The 12329-nt window shown below is 33.4% G+C and overlaps 1 long non-coding RNA gene across 1 annotated transcript; it reads left to right on the top strand.

Moving 5' to 3' along the window:
• Positions 1 to 2116: 2116 nt before the first annotated feature.
• LOC130050022 (uncharacterized) lies at positions 2117 to 12105 on the top strand. The gene is made up of 2 exons (XR_008798403.1): positions 2117 to 8866; positions 9722 to 12105. It is a non-coding gene; the product is annotated as an uncharacterized LOC130050022 (long non-coding RNA).
• Positions 12106 to 12329: the final 224 nt, after the last annotated feature.

Genomic DNA, 12329 nt, shown 5'->3' with positions numbered 1-12329 from the left:
AGCAGGACATAAGGCTCAAACTGTCCATTCTGTGTCCTACGGGCCTCGATCAGTTCTTTCTCTCACGGGATGGACAAGTTTTCGGCTTATACAACTGTTACATCCTTTACGTAGACCCCATTAACTTTTATTATAGTTTTAGTATATCAACAGACACATGTTGCATTCCATGTAATTGAAAAGCTCTTTAGAGAGGGAAGTTAATAACGCTGAAAATCATATGACCTTTAAAGATATAATGATTTTTTTAAATATAAAAACGAAATTTGGGTGAATGTAAAAGTTATACGATACCAATTTTGATGCACCAGATGCGCATTTCGACAAATAATGTCTGTTCAATGATGCTCTAGCCGAAATTTTGGAAATTCGAAATAACAATTAACTTGTCAGAGCTAAAAACAAAAAAAACAAACAAACAAAAAACAAAGAAATAGAGTGCCAAAACCTGGAGCCAAATTCGTTCAAGGATAGAGCTATGCATGAGGGAGATAATCCTTAATTTTGAAATAAATTTCTAAATTTTATCCCAGCAATTAAATATACATCCGTATGTTCAAGCTAGTAATGAAACTGGGCTGTAAAGACCCTCGGGGACTAACAGTCCACCAGCAGAGGCCTCGACCAAGGGGTCGTAATGTAAAAGTTATACGGTACCAATTTTGATGCACCAGATGCGCATTTCGATAAATAATGTCTCTTCAGTGATGCTCAAGCCGAAATTTTGAAAATTGGAAATAAAAATAAACTTGTAGGAGCTAAAAGGAAAACTAGAGTGCCAAAAACTGGAGCCAAATTCGTCCAAAGATAGAGCTATGCATGAAGGAGATAATCCTTAATTTTGAAATGAATCTATACACTGATAATGTATTTTATCTCATACATTGCAAGTGAGATAAAGCCTAGCTTTATCACACGCCCGTTTGATAACCCTTACCAAAATGTAAAGTTTGCTGCAAATTTGCCGCAAGTTTGCGGCAAACAAATCAGTGTGCCAGAGCTGTTTGCCAGAAGTGTGCAGCTAATGCCGCTAGCGGCATACAGTGTGCCACTAGTAGTACACAGTGTGCCACTAGTGGCACAGTGTGCCAGAAGTGCACCACAACTTTTCCTAAATGAAACAGTGTGCCAGAAGTGCACCACAACTTTTTCTTTGGTATTCAGAATCAAAACTGTGTGCCAGAAGTGCACCACAACTTTTTCTTTGGTTTTCAGAATCGTGTGCCAGAAGTTCACAACTTTTTTCTTAAAATTTTAGAACTGATACAGTAAGGGTACCAAAGTTCACGACTTTTTCTTGAATATTTAGAATAAAAGAGCCATATCAATATATATCCATCACAACATTTTCTATAATAGAACATATGCAACATTTCTCGCACCCCCTTCCATCGATCTTTATTCTTGTCTTAATGGGAATTAGCGGTCATTTTGTCACCAAATATTGAATTCAATGAAAGTTGCCCTATAATAGATATTATATATTAAAGTAATAATTACACTTGTATTTAATTATTTCAAACACCTTTTAACATCTTGAAAAAGAATGTGATTTTGGTGATCGAATATTATTGTCTTGCGAGACAGTATAATTCTTCTCTAGTTACCTTTGCATGCTGTCAGCAAAATGTATTTGTTGTTTTTGTTTATATTTGAGAAATGATTTAATTGGGGTGCAGTGAATACTTCTTCCGTATATATATTTCTTTACATTAAAAGCGGTTATCTAACATAGTTTTATTACGATTAATTTTCTTGTTTTTGTACATAATAAAAAATAAATGTTCTTATTAGTCATCAATATGTATTTCAATATCATCGAGAGATTTTGAGAAAAAAATAGTTGCCATCACTTTCACAGCTAATGCCCCTTTAAAGTAAGTGCACAGGTATCTGAATTTTAATCTAATCATTTCAATTATTTATTGATTAACTAAGCATGTTGGCATACAATCATGTTACACAATATGAGATATATAATGACAATAAACTAATTACTAACAGTTCATTTACATATATGTAAATACAAGTATATATTTGATATGTACCTGTGATATTAGACTATGTATACAATTTAGTATTGCATATTACATAAATTAAATGTAGTTATAGCACTCTACTTTTGGAGCGCAATTCAAAACATTCATGTAAAAATTAAATGTAGTTATAGCACTCTACTTTTGGTGCGGAATTCAAAACATTCATGTAAAAAATTCAAAAAACCTTCTAGCATGAACTACATTGACAGGGTTGCATAGTACTTTACAATGGTTTTCCTTTGATATAGCATCATGTGAATTGTAGATGTTCAAAGGGTAATAGTTAATTAGAAAAAAATGTGAAGAAATTTTTTTTAATATCTAAATAAATGGAGAGAGAGAGAGAGAGAGAGAGAGAGAGAGAGATTTCTTTTCTTTATTTACATGTATATCTGTTGATTACAGTTCAGATACTGGGTTTGTGAGTTGAAATTAATCAAATGAGAGTGGTAAAAATCCACCTTTATATGTATAATTTACATATCAGGATTTTATCCAGGTACGTTATTCTGGTTTGTGGAATGCTAATTCATACTAAGTTAGAATAATCTAAGCTGTATACCAAAGTAGGTCTTCATGGGGCTTTACGGCTCTATGCATCGTAAATAGAGATCGGGTTCAATGCGTCGGGTGTGGGATTCACACAATATATGCTGAGCGCGAAAGTTGATATTGACAGGCGCCATAATGTTATACCGGTGTAACCGTGGTGGCGGTCGCTGGTGCTCAGGGTCGCTCTTAATAGAATATATAGGGAAAAGAACGACTCGGATCACCGGCTTCTGCGCATGCGTGGTATTTAACTCGAAGCGGTGCCCTACTGGTTTTAAATCCATAGTAATAATAAACCCCCTTCTCAGTTTTCTGTTTCGTATGCACATCATAACTTGAAAGATACAAATTAACTTGTATTATCCAACTCCAAAATTGATATTTTAATGCATAAGATTTCTGAATTATGTCTAAGATATCTAATAACGAATAAACAACTTGAAAACAATGGCTGTTTATTCAAAGCATATTTACAATAGTGTTATCTCCATAACAATTCCTAAGTCATCTTTTATATTTTAATCACATGACAACAGGTGTGAACAAGGCACAGCTAGACGCCTTAAACTTGGATTAACGTGCAGGTGTAAACAATTACCTGTAAATAAAATAACACCAGGTTATTCTACCGTGACCAATCTTCGTAATCATAAGTACAAATACCACTCGCCCAATTTACGAACAATACGTAGGCACATATTCAACATTGTTTTATTATTTATTTATCTATTTTGCATAGTATGTTTCTTCTCTCACCCTCTTTTATTTCAAATATATTTTCTGATTATCTGAATTCAAATTATCTCCGATATGCGAACAACCACACATCTACTGTATACAACTTGGAGGTTTACTTTGGGTGTTTTTGTACAAAAGTGGAAGACTTTCCTATTACGAGATAATTCTTTTTGTGTTAAAATTTAACCAACTAGACTCTATATACATGTACATATAGCAGGATCGTGTATAGGAACCAGCAGGCATGAGGGATCGTGCCATCCTTCTTATTCCCAATAAAAACCATAAGACAACAAAACTAACGTCTGGCGGCTTTTTTCGTCTTTATTTACCTAATATCTATATATTTATTGTCAAGGTCAACGTATATCTGTTCACTTATGCCCCAACTATAATTGCTTACAAAGGACACGTTTCAGTTTCACGAAATTAGTCAAAATAGGATTCATGTTTGGTATACGGACAAAAAGTCACAGGATAAACGTCACTGGACAGAAAGTCACAAAATATGTAGAAAAGTCACAAAAATGACTTAGCAAATGAGACCCCATATATACTTTTAAGATAATAATAACAGGTGGTACCCAAATGCTCACTAAAGCTGTTGTTCAGACACCAGACATTTCTTACAGTGGATAGGAGGTACAAGGGAATACATGTCATCATTATTGATGTTTGTTTTGCCACATTTAGCACCTTCAGTTCATTATTAAATGTTCATTATCAGATAATAAGAAAGGAAAAATTATTAACTTGTTTATATATCAATTATTATATGATAGTTCACTTACTTCTTGTTTTGACAATGATCTGGAGTAAAAGGAAGCCAACCATAATTCTGTCATCAGATTTTGTTTTGACAATCATTACATGTAATATGTAGTATACTAAACCAAATGATCATCAAGCTTATTTCATCGAAATAAGAAATCTCTTTTTAAAAATCAAAATGATATTTTACAATAAATATGATAAAAGGAATAACAATTTTATAATTATTATCAAAATCTCATAGAAAATATAAAATTTGCATATATATTTTCTTAAACTTTACAAAAAGAACAGATATGTTTTCAAATATATATAAAAAATCAATAGTTTTTTATTTTCTTATAAACTGTGACTTTTTGTCCTATGACATTTTGTTCTACTATCATAAAATTCTAATTGTGACTTGGTCTTATTTTCTTATAAAATTGTGACTTTTTGTCCTGTGACATTTTGTCCTACTTTCATAAAATTTCTTATTGTAACTTTTTGCCCATGGTCATATTGGCCGTGTCTTTTTGTAATTTGTAAAGCTGTAAATGGTTTGAAAGGTACATAATTTCAGCACAATGTATATATTAATTATGACTTTAAAAGTTGAAATATTTTCATGATCCTGGTTCTAATTAGGAACATTTATTTGAATCATTTTTTATATATCATAAAATTACAATTTTCTTATATCAAATTCATGACAAGGAACTACGTAAAAATGAGCAGTACTTTGAGTGAATCTCATTCTTTGCAGTCAGCCAATATGACAGGACTGGCTTCACGAGTATGTACAAAAGCCATGGTATCGACGTCCAGTTGTTTAATATCATCATGAAAGCTGCTGTCTTTGGATCGTCTTTTGTCTCGCGTCTCGGAAGATCTACCGAAGCAGACCCGAGAATAAAATATTTTGGAGTTGGTGGCATGACAGCAAAGGAGCCAAATCAAACCTGCCTGCAAAACCTGCTTCAGTATTCCCCTGATCGAATTTTCATTCATCTCGGTGGAAACGACATTAGCGTTGACGGACAACCTAAGAAGGTGACTGAAAACGTCCTACAACTGGTGCAGGTCCTAGAAGACAGCGGAGTTGGAACTGTTCTCGTGGGACAGATTTAGGAGAGAAAAAATGGGGAAAATAATTATTTTGAATTAATTATGAGCGTCGGTGTCTGGGGTCGCTCTTCAGAATGACCGTTTCATATTTTGTCAGAACTGACTAGGGTATGGTCTGTAAAAGTTGCACAAGGTGCAAATGGGTGGCGGTTTGATTTGAAATAGCTAATTTAAGTGTAGTTTCAGGATTCGGGAGAGAAAAAATGGGGAAAATAATTATTTTGAATTAATTATGAGCGTCGGTGTCTGGGGTCGCTCTTCAGAATGACCGTTTCATATTTTGTCAGAACTGACTAGGGTATGGTCTGTAAAAGTTGCACAAGGTGCAAATGGGTGGCGGTTTGATTTGAAATAGCTAATTTAAGTGTAGTTTCAGAATTCAGGAGAGACAAAATGGGGAAAATAATTATTTTGAATTAATTATGAGCGTCGGTGTCTGGGGTCGCTCTTCAGAATGACCGTTTCATATTTTGTCAGAACTGACTAGGGTATAGTCTGTAAAAGTTGCACAAGGTGCAAATGGGTGGCGGTTTGATTTGAAATAGCTAATTTAAGTGTAGTTTCAGAATTCGGGAGAGAAAAAATGGGGAAAATAATTATTTTGAATTAATTATGAGCGTCGGTGCCCATTGCCAATTGTGTTCCTCACTTACCCCTGGAGGGTTAAGATTTGAGCAAACTGCTTCACTACTTGAAGATGCTTACATATAACTATGAATAATCATGACTTTGCTGTTCTTGAGAAAAAGATTTTTACAGTTTCTTCCTATGTATTTGTATGTAAAACTTTGATCCCCTATTGTGTCCCATTCAACACCCGGGGGCCATGATTTGAGCAAACTTGAATCTGCAACTATGTCAGGAAGCTTTCATGTAAATCTCTGCTTTTCTAGCTCAGTGGTTCTTGAGAAGAAGATTCTTAAAGATTTATTCTATATATTTGTATGTAAAACTTTGACCCCCTACTGTGGTCCCATTCAACACCCGGGGGCCATGATTTGAACAAATTTGAGTCTGCAATATGCCAGGAAGCTTCAATGTAAATTTTAGCTTTTTTGGCCCAGTGGTTCTCGAAGATTTTTAAATGAAACCCACCCTATTTTTGCATTTTTATGATTATCTCCCCCTTTGAAAGGCTCATGGCCCTTCATTTGAACAAACTTGAAAGCCCTTTACCCAAGGATGCTTTGGGCCAAGTTTGGTTGAAATTGGCTTAGTGGTTCTGGAGAAAATGTAAAAAGTTTAGACAGACAACAGACAACAGTTGATCATAAAAGTTCACTTGAGGTTTCAGCCGGTTTTGCTATTTTGATATATAACCTATCAAACTCCAGTAAGATGAGGGTGATACCAGACAGTCAACATTAGAAAGTGCACTGTTTCAAAATTACTTGTTGATATATTACAAATATGCGTGATGCTGTTTTATAACTGACCTTTAGGATGTTTCTTGGTGTTTGAAATTAACCATAGACCGAGTCTATGTCAAATGGCACTGGTCTATAACAATTGTAATTGGGATATAACAAAACGTGTATGTTAATTTTCTTAGTTTAAAGCAATTGAGTTATCCCACAAGTCAACGTCTGATAAACGTTATGAGGAAAAGAGAACACTTTTTTGGAAATGGAAAGAAAATATGCTTTATAAGTACTTTAAAAGTCAATAAAAATGTTTTAAATTTGTGTTATTTTTTTCAATGTTGCGATCTATGTCAATTCGATGAGGTCTATGTCATCTAGTTTTGGCATAAACCCAGTCTGTACTAAGTTTTAAACGAATTTCGAAAACTGCTTTTCTGTTACTTTAATTCAGAAAAATATACTGACAACACGTCACACCAGCATATTTCTTTTCTGTTTTACCACACCCAAACATATAAAAGATGTGGTGACTACAAATGAAGGGAAGAAATGCATTAAAATGCACCATTTTAAATCATTCTTTTTAAATGGGTTAACCTCCCCCCAAACCCCACAGTAAAGTATAGATTTGCCACTGTATTTGAGTGCAACCTGATGTTATTAAAGAACAGACGTAGCTCAAAAATTGCAAATTCACATGAAATTATGCTACTCTACAGATTACTTCGAAAAAAATGTACAATTCAAATCCAACAAAAAAATCAACAGACTGATTGCAATGGATCACAGATTAAAATGTATCACAATGAGGGAAATTGGGATGTTTTGGAGAATTGACAAATTTAATGCAGAAAGAATTAAAAGGATCAGTAAATGATGTCATAATACTTGCCCTTTGACCCCTAAATATCAAGGCTCTACCATATAGAAATTTCATGCAAATGATTATGCACATTTTTACTGTATGCTCGAGAATGTCCAATATATAGGATGTTCTCTATTCGTTTTTCACAGGGTAAATAATTCATATTGTTCATTCCAAAGATAATTGATTATTGCATTAGTATAAATTTTCTTCTGGCATGTTTTCAAAGAAATGAATTTAAACTAATTTCACGTGTTTTGAACTACGTGAAGTAAATTATTTTAATGGGATATGAACTCCACATCTCCATTCTTAACATTAATTCAACATAAATTATCCACTTTTCAAATACTGAATGTCTGATGTCATCATTGAAAAACACTAGATATATCTATAGATATGATGTTTACCTAGAAATGTAAACCTGAGTCGGTCAAAAACAGGCACCTATCTTCTTAGTCAGGTTAGTGTTACATAACCATGATAAGTTTATTGGATTGGCTAGTTGTGCTTTGTGCTCATTTAATTACAAATGAAAATTAGTCATGGGGCTTGGATTATTCTGACCACAAACTATGTCGAAAATCTGCTTTAAATTCATAATTCATAAGTAATTGCGCAAAAAATTAAAACTAAATACCTAAGCATTTCAGCACCTACATAAAAATATTTCATTGACATAGCTGATGGCTTTTCGATATTAAAAAACACAATAGAGGAAATTCGAGTCACAACTTTGTTTTGAATTAAACTGGTACAGTGTGATCATGATTCGCATTTATTCATACTAGTAATTAAATCATAGACAATAAAAACAATATTATTTACTTTTTCTTTTTAAACCACTATCTTACTTTCAAGGTGTTATCATAATCATAATGATACAAATCAGTCGAGACTCGACGCTCGAGTACAGGACGACATTGGTGGGATGCCGATCTCGATGATTCTTGCATGTAAAATGAATAATTATTAGTAAGTTTCTGTTGATTTTTTTTGCTAAAGGAGCTGCACTAGTTATATAATTTAATATATTAGTTAAAATGCACGTCTTCTTATTAAAATATGTGCATAAATGAAGTTCATATGCCGATCACAATTTCAGATGTAGAATTAAAAAACCAAAGCATTTTCTGGTTTTTAAAACAAAATAATTCAATAATACCAATTGTTTTATTGTCTTTTGGTTTTTTTTTCATCACCAAACTTCACACTAATTGCTGATTACAACCATATAAAATGTTTACAATTACCTATGGGTCGAATTATGCGAGCGTCGAACAACAGGGCTACCGCTATATTTAGAGCGACCCTGAGCACCAGCGACCGCGATCACCGCTACACCTGTAAACAACATTTTGAACATGAATCGAGAACAGGAGTTGAATCAGTTGATGCAGATATTCTGAGGAGAATCTTCCAGTCATTGAGTAAGTGAATTACTGTGTATCTTATAGTTATAAACTCTCTAATATATTGTTCAAAACGAAACTGACCATCGCTCATATTGTATGTTGTTGCGTCAAATCTTGCAAGTCGGTGTTTACGTTCATAAATTTACATGCTTCATTCAATTCTTTGAAATTATGTGGAATTATTTTTTTTTTTAAATTTCCTTTGTATGAGATTAGACTCCTTCTAGTTGCATTATCGTAGCCCTCGCGGATTTTTTTCTTATACATTTAGACAGGACCATATAGGCACTTTAAAAAAAATGGAGAGAGGGGGGAAGGCCGGAAAACAAACAAATAATTAGGCCTATTTCCGTAATACTTATGCTATTTTTTGTTTACTTTCTACTCGGGTGATATTTGCAAAACTTAATTAGTTTAAGTAAATGGTGTTTTTTAATGAATGGTTGATTATTATTTTTTTATTCAAATGCTTATGATTTGAACCCAGATGTCCAGTTAGAAAAATTAAACTGCATTATGATCAGGGATGTGACCTCCGGAATCTCAATTTTGTCACTACATCAATGCATTTAATACGTTATTAAAATGGATTGAAGGTCTTGTCTTGGCAATAAAGTTAATTTGTACGTAAAGTTGGGTCAGCATGATATTAACAGTTGTACATCAGATATTGCATTTATTAGCCCAATGGGCTGTAACGCAACATTGATTATTGCTCGGCTTTGAAAATCGGTGGCCCCAGGTGTCGGGTGACAGTAATTACATGTACACACCCCAGAATGATTCCTTCTATGTTAGATGCCTTGCAAACTTATAAATAGGAGGGCCAATGGTATCTCGTAATTATTTAAAATTTTATATCTTTTTCAGAATATATTTCATGATAGTCATGCAGATTCAGAAGTTGTGATGGTGTGTTGATAAGGCTGTCTTCAACTTGCCATATCTTAGAGTTCCAACATGCAGGCCTGGATTAATGTGTATAAATCACTAATGAAAAAAAGAATGACATTTCAATTTATACACACTTGCCAAGTGAATCTGATGAGACTGCTATATGTATTTGTGAGTAAAGGCACTCTGTCTTAACCGAAAAACTATTTACAGTTTATCACAACAAATGGATGGGACAGTAGAGCTGTTGCGGACAATATGTGATTGTGATGACCAAGTACTGAACAAGTGGAAGATTAGAAGAAGGTCCAGAATTCAATCATGCTTTTGATTCTAAGGTGCAGACAGCATGGAGATAGTCCTATTATTCTCCCGTTCATCTATGATGGAGAAACTTGTGTAAATGTTTAGTGTTCTCCCTAATAATTAAGTGCCCACAAGTCTATTAATTTATCAGAATATAAAGTCCTTCACAGTATTGATTTTAAAATTAATGTAGATTGTCTCCAGATTTTTCTGAGGAAAAGTGCATAGTTTACATGTGTGAATTTTGAATATATTTCATTCTTGTCTGCAAATGTTGCCGAAACCTGTTGTTATTGATGCACAGTCATGTTATGCAAATGATAGACCTCCTTCTAATTACATGTACAGAAGATCATGTCAACTCCTTTGTCTTAATTGTATACACAATTCTAGCATTTATAGCATCATTTATATAGCACTTGCTAGTTTAAGAAGGATTTTATTTTCTAAAAGCTTTCATTTGACATGATTGATCTAAAACGGCCAAAATTCACAAATCTATTTAAATCACAACCTGACCTTATGTCAGAAAAGTGCCACTGTGGGTTGATATTTTTCTCTTGGATCTTGAAAGAAATTCTTTATGCAGCAGTTTCCAAATAAAATGTACTCTCATGGCCAGGGTGGGACTTCACCGAGAACTTTTTAACATTGCACAATGCAATATTTGTAGATTAGAAGTTGTTGCAGTTTCTTTAAGTTTTCTCTCACATCTTGTTATAATTATATTTTATATTTTTGGTTGGGTTGCATAATGTGCAAACAGTTTATAAAATGGTGAATGACTCAGTGGTGGGCAAGCGACAGTAGCGTCCCTGTAATAGTACCTACTTTGTGTAATCAACTCCTTTCACACCTCTCACTTGATGTTCCTTAAACTTTGTACAGTTGTTAGGGATACATTGAAGATGTGCATGTGCCTTTTTGAAAGTGATCAGACATTTTTTGAAAAATTTACATGTAGTTGAACTTCGTCATTTTTAAGCATTTCTTTAATCGACAGTACCTATTTTGTGTAATCAACTCCTCGTATACCTCTAACTTGACATTCCTCAAACTGTGTACATTTGTTTTGAACACATTGAAAATGTGCATATGTGTTTTTGAAAGTGATCAGACATTTAAAAAAAAATGTATATGTAGTTGAACTTAGTCATTTTTAAGCATTTCTTGAATAGATAGTAACTATTTTGTGTAATCAAATCTTCATGCACCTCTAACTTGGCATTCCTTAAACTTTGTACAGTTGTTATGAACACATTGAAGATGTGCATGCATCTTTTTGAAAATGATTAGACTTTTTAAAAAAAAAAAATTATGTGTAGTTGAACTTGGTCATTTTTATGCATTTCTTGAATTGATGGTACCTATTTTGTGTGATCAACTCATGCACATCTAAATTGATATTCCTCAAACTTTGTACAGTAGTTATGAACACATTGAAGATGTGCATGTGTCTTTTTTGAAAGTGATCAGACTTTTTTCAAAAAAATTACATTTAGTTGAACTTTGTCATTTTTTTTAAGCATTTCTTGAATAGATGGTACCTATTTTTTGTAATCAACTCCTTTTTACAGCATTTATTTGACATCCTTCAGACCTTGAACAGCTGTTATGGAAGCATTGTAAATGTGCATGTGTCTTTTCGGAAGTGATCAGGCATTCTTTGAAAAATTTACATGTGCATGGTGAAGTTGAACTTAGTCATTTTTTAAGCATGGTACTTTATGTAACCAACTCAGCTTTTACTTAACATTTTCCAGACCCTGTACATTATAGATGTTTTAAACACATTGAAGATATTCATGTAACATTTTAAAAATGCTTCTCTTTTTTTTCTCTCTCTCTCTCTTTTTTGTTGTTGAAAAATTCTACCTTTAATTTGTCATTTTCCCAGTATATGTTTCTACTGTTGTTCCTATGATAGATAACATATTTTACAAGAACCTGGTCATTTCTGTTTTTGAATAAAAATTTTTCAAAATTTAGTATTTTTGAATATGTTAATTACTTGATATGTCATTGTTCTTGAAATTATATTAATTGAATTGTTATTGTGTTTTTGTTTTGTAATGACAGTTTATATAGCATCCCTTAATTTCGAGCAGACAGTGCCAGAAGTGTGCCGCAAATTTGCCGCAAACTGTGTGCCAGAAGTCTGCAGCAAGAGTGTGCCGCAAGTTTGCTGCAAACTGTGTGCCAGAGGAAAATTTGCATACGAAAAGTATACTTGCGGCAAATATGCCGCACACTGTGCCAGAAGTGTGCAGCAAGTGTG

This window comes from Ostrea edulis, chromosome 9, assembly GCF_947568905.1.
Source record: "Ostrea edulis chromosome 9, xbOstEdul1.1, whole genome shotgun sequence".
Lineage (NCBI taxonomy): Eukaryota > Metazoa > Mollusca > Bivalvia > Ostreida > Ostreidae > Ostrea > Ostrea edulis.
The sequence above is the reverse complement of the archived record's forward strand: the minus strand, read 5'-3'. Positions and strand labels throughout refer to the sequence as shown.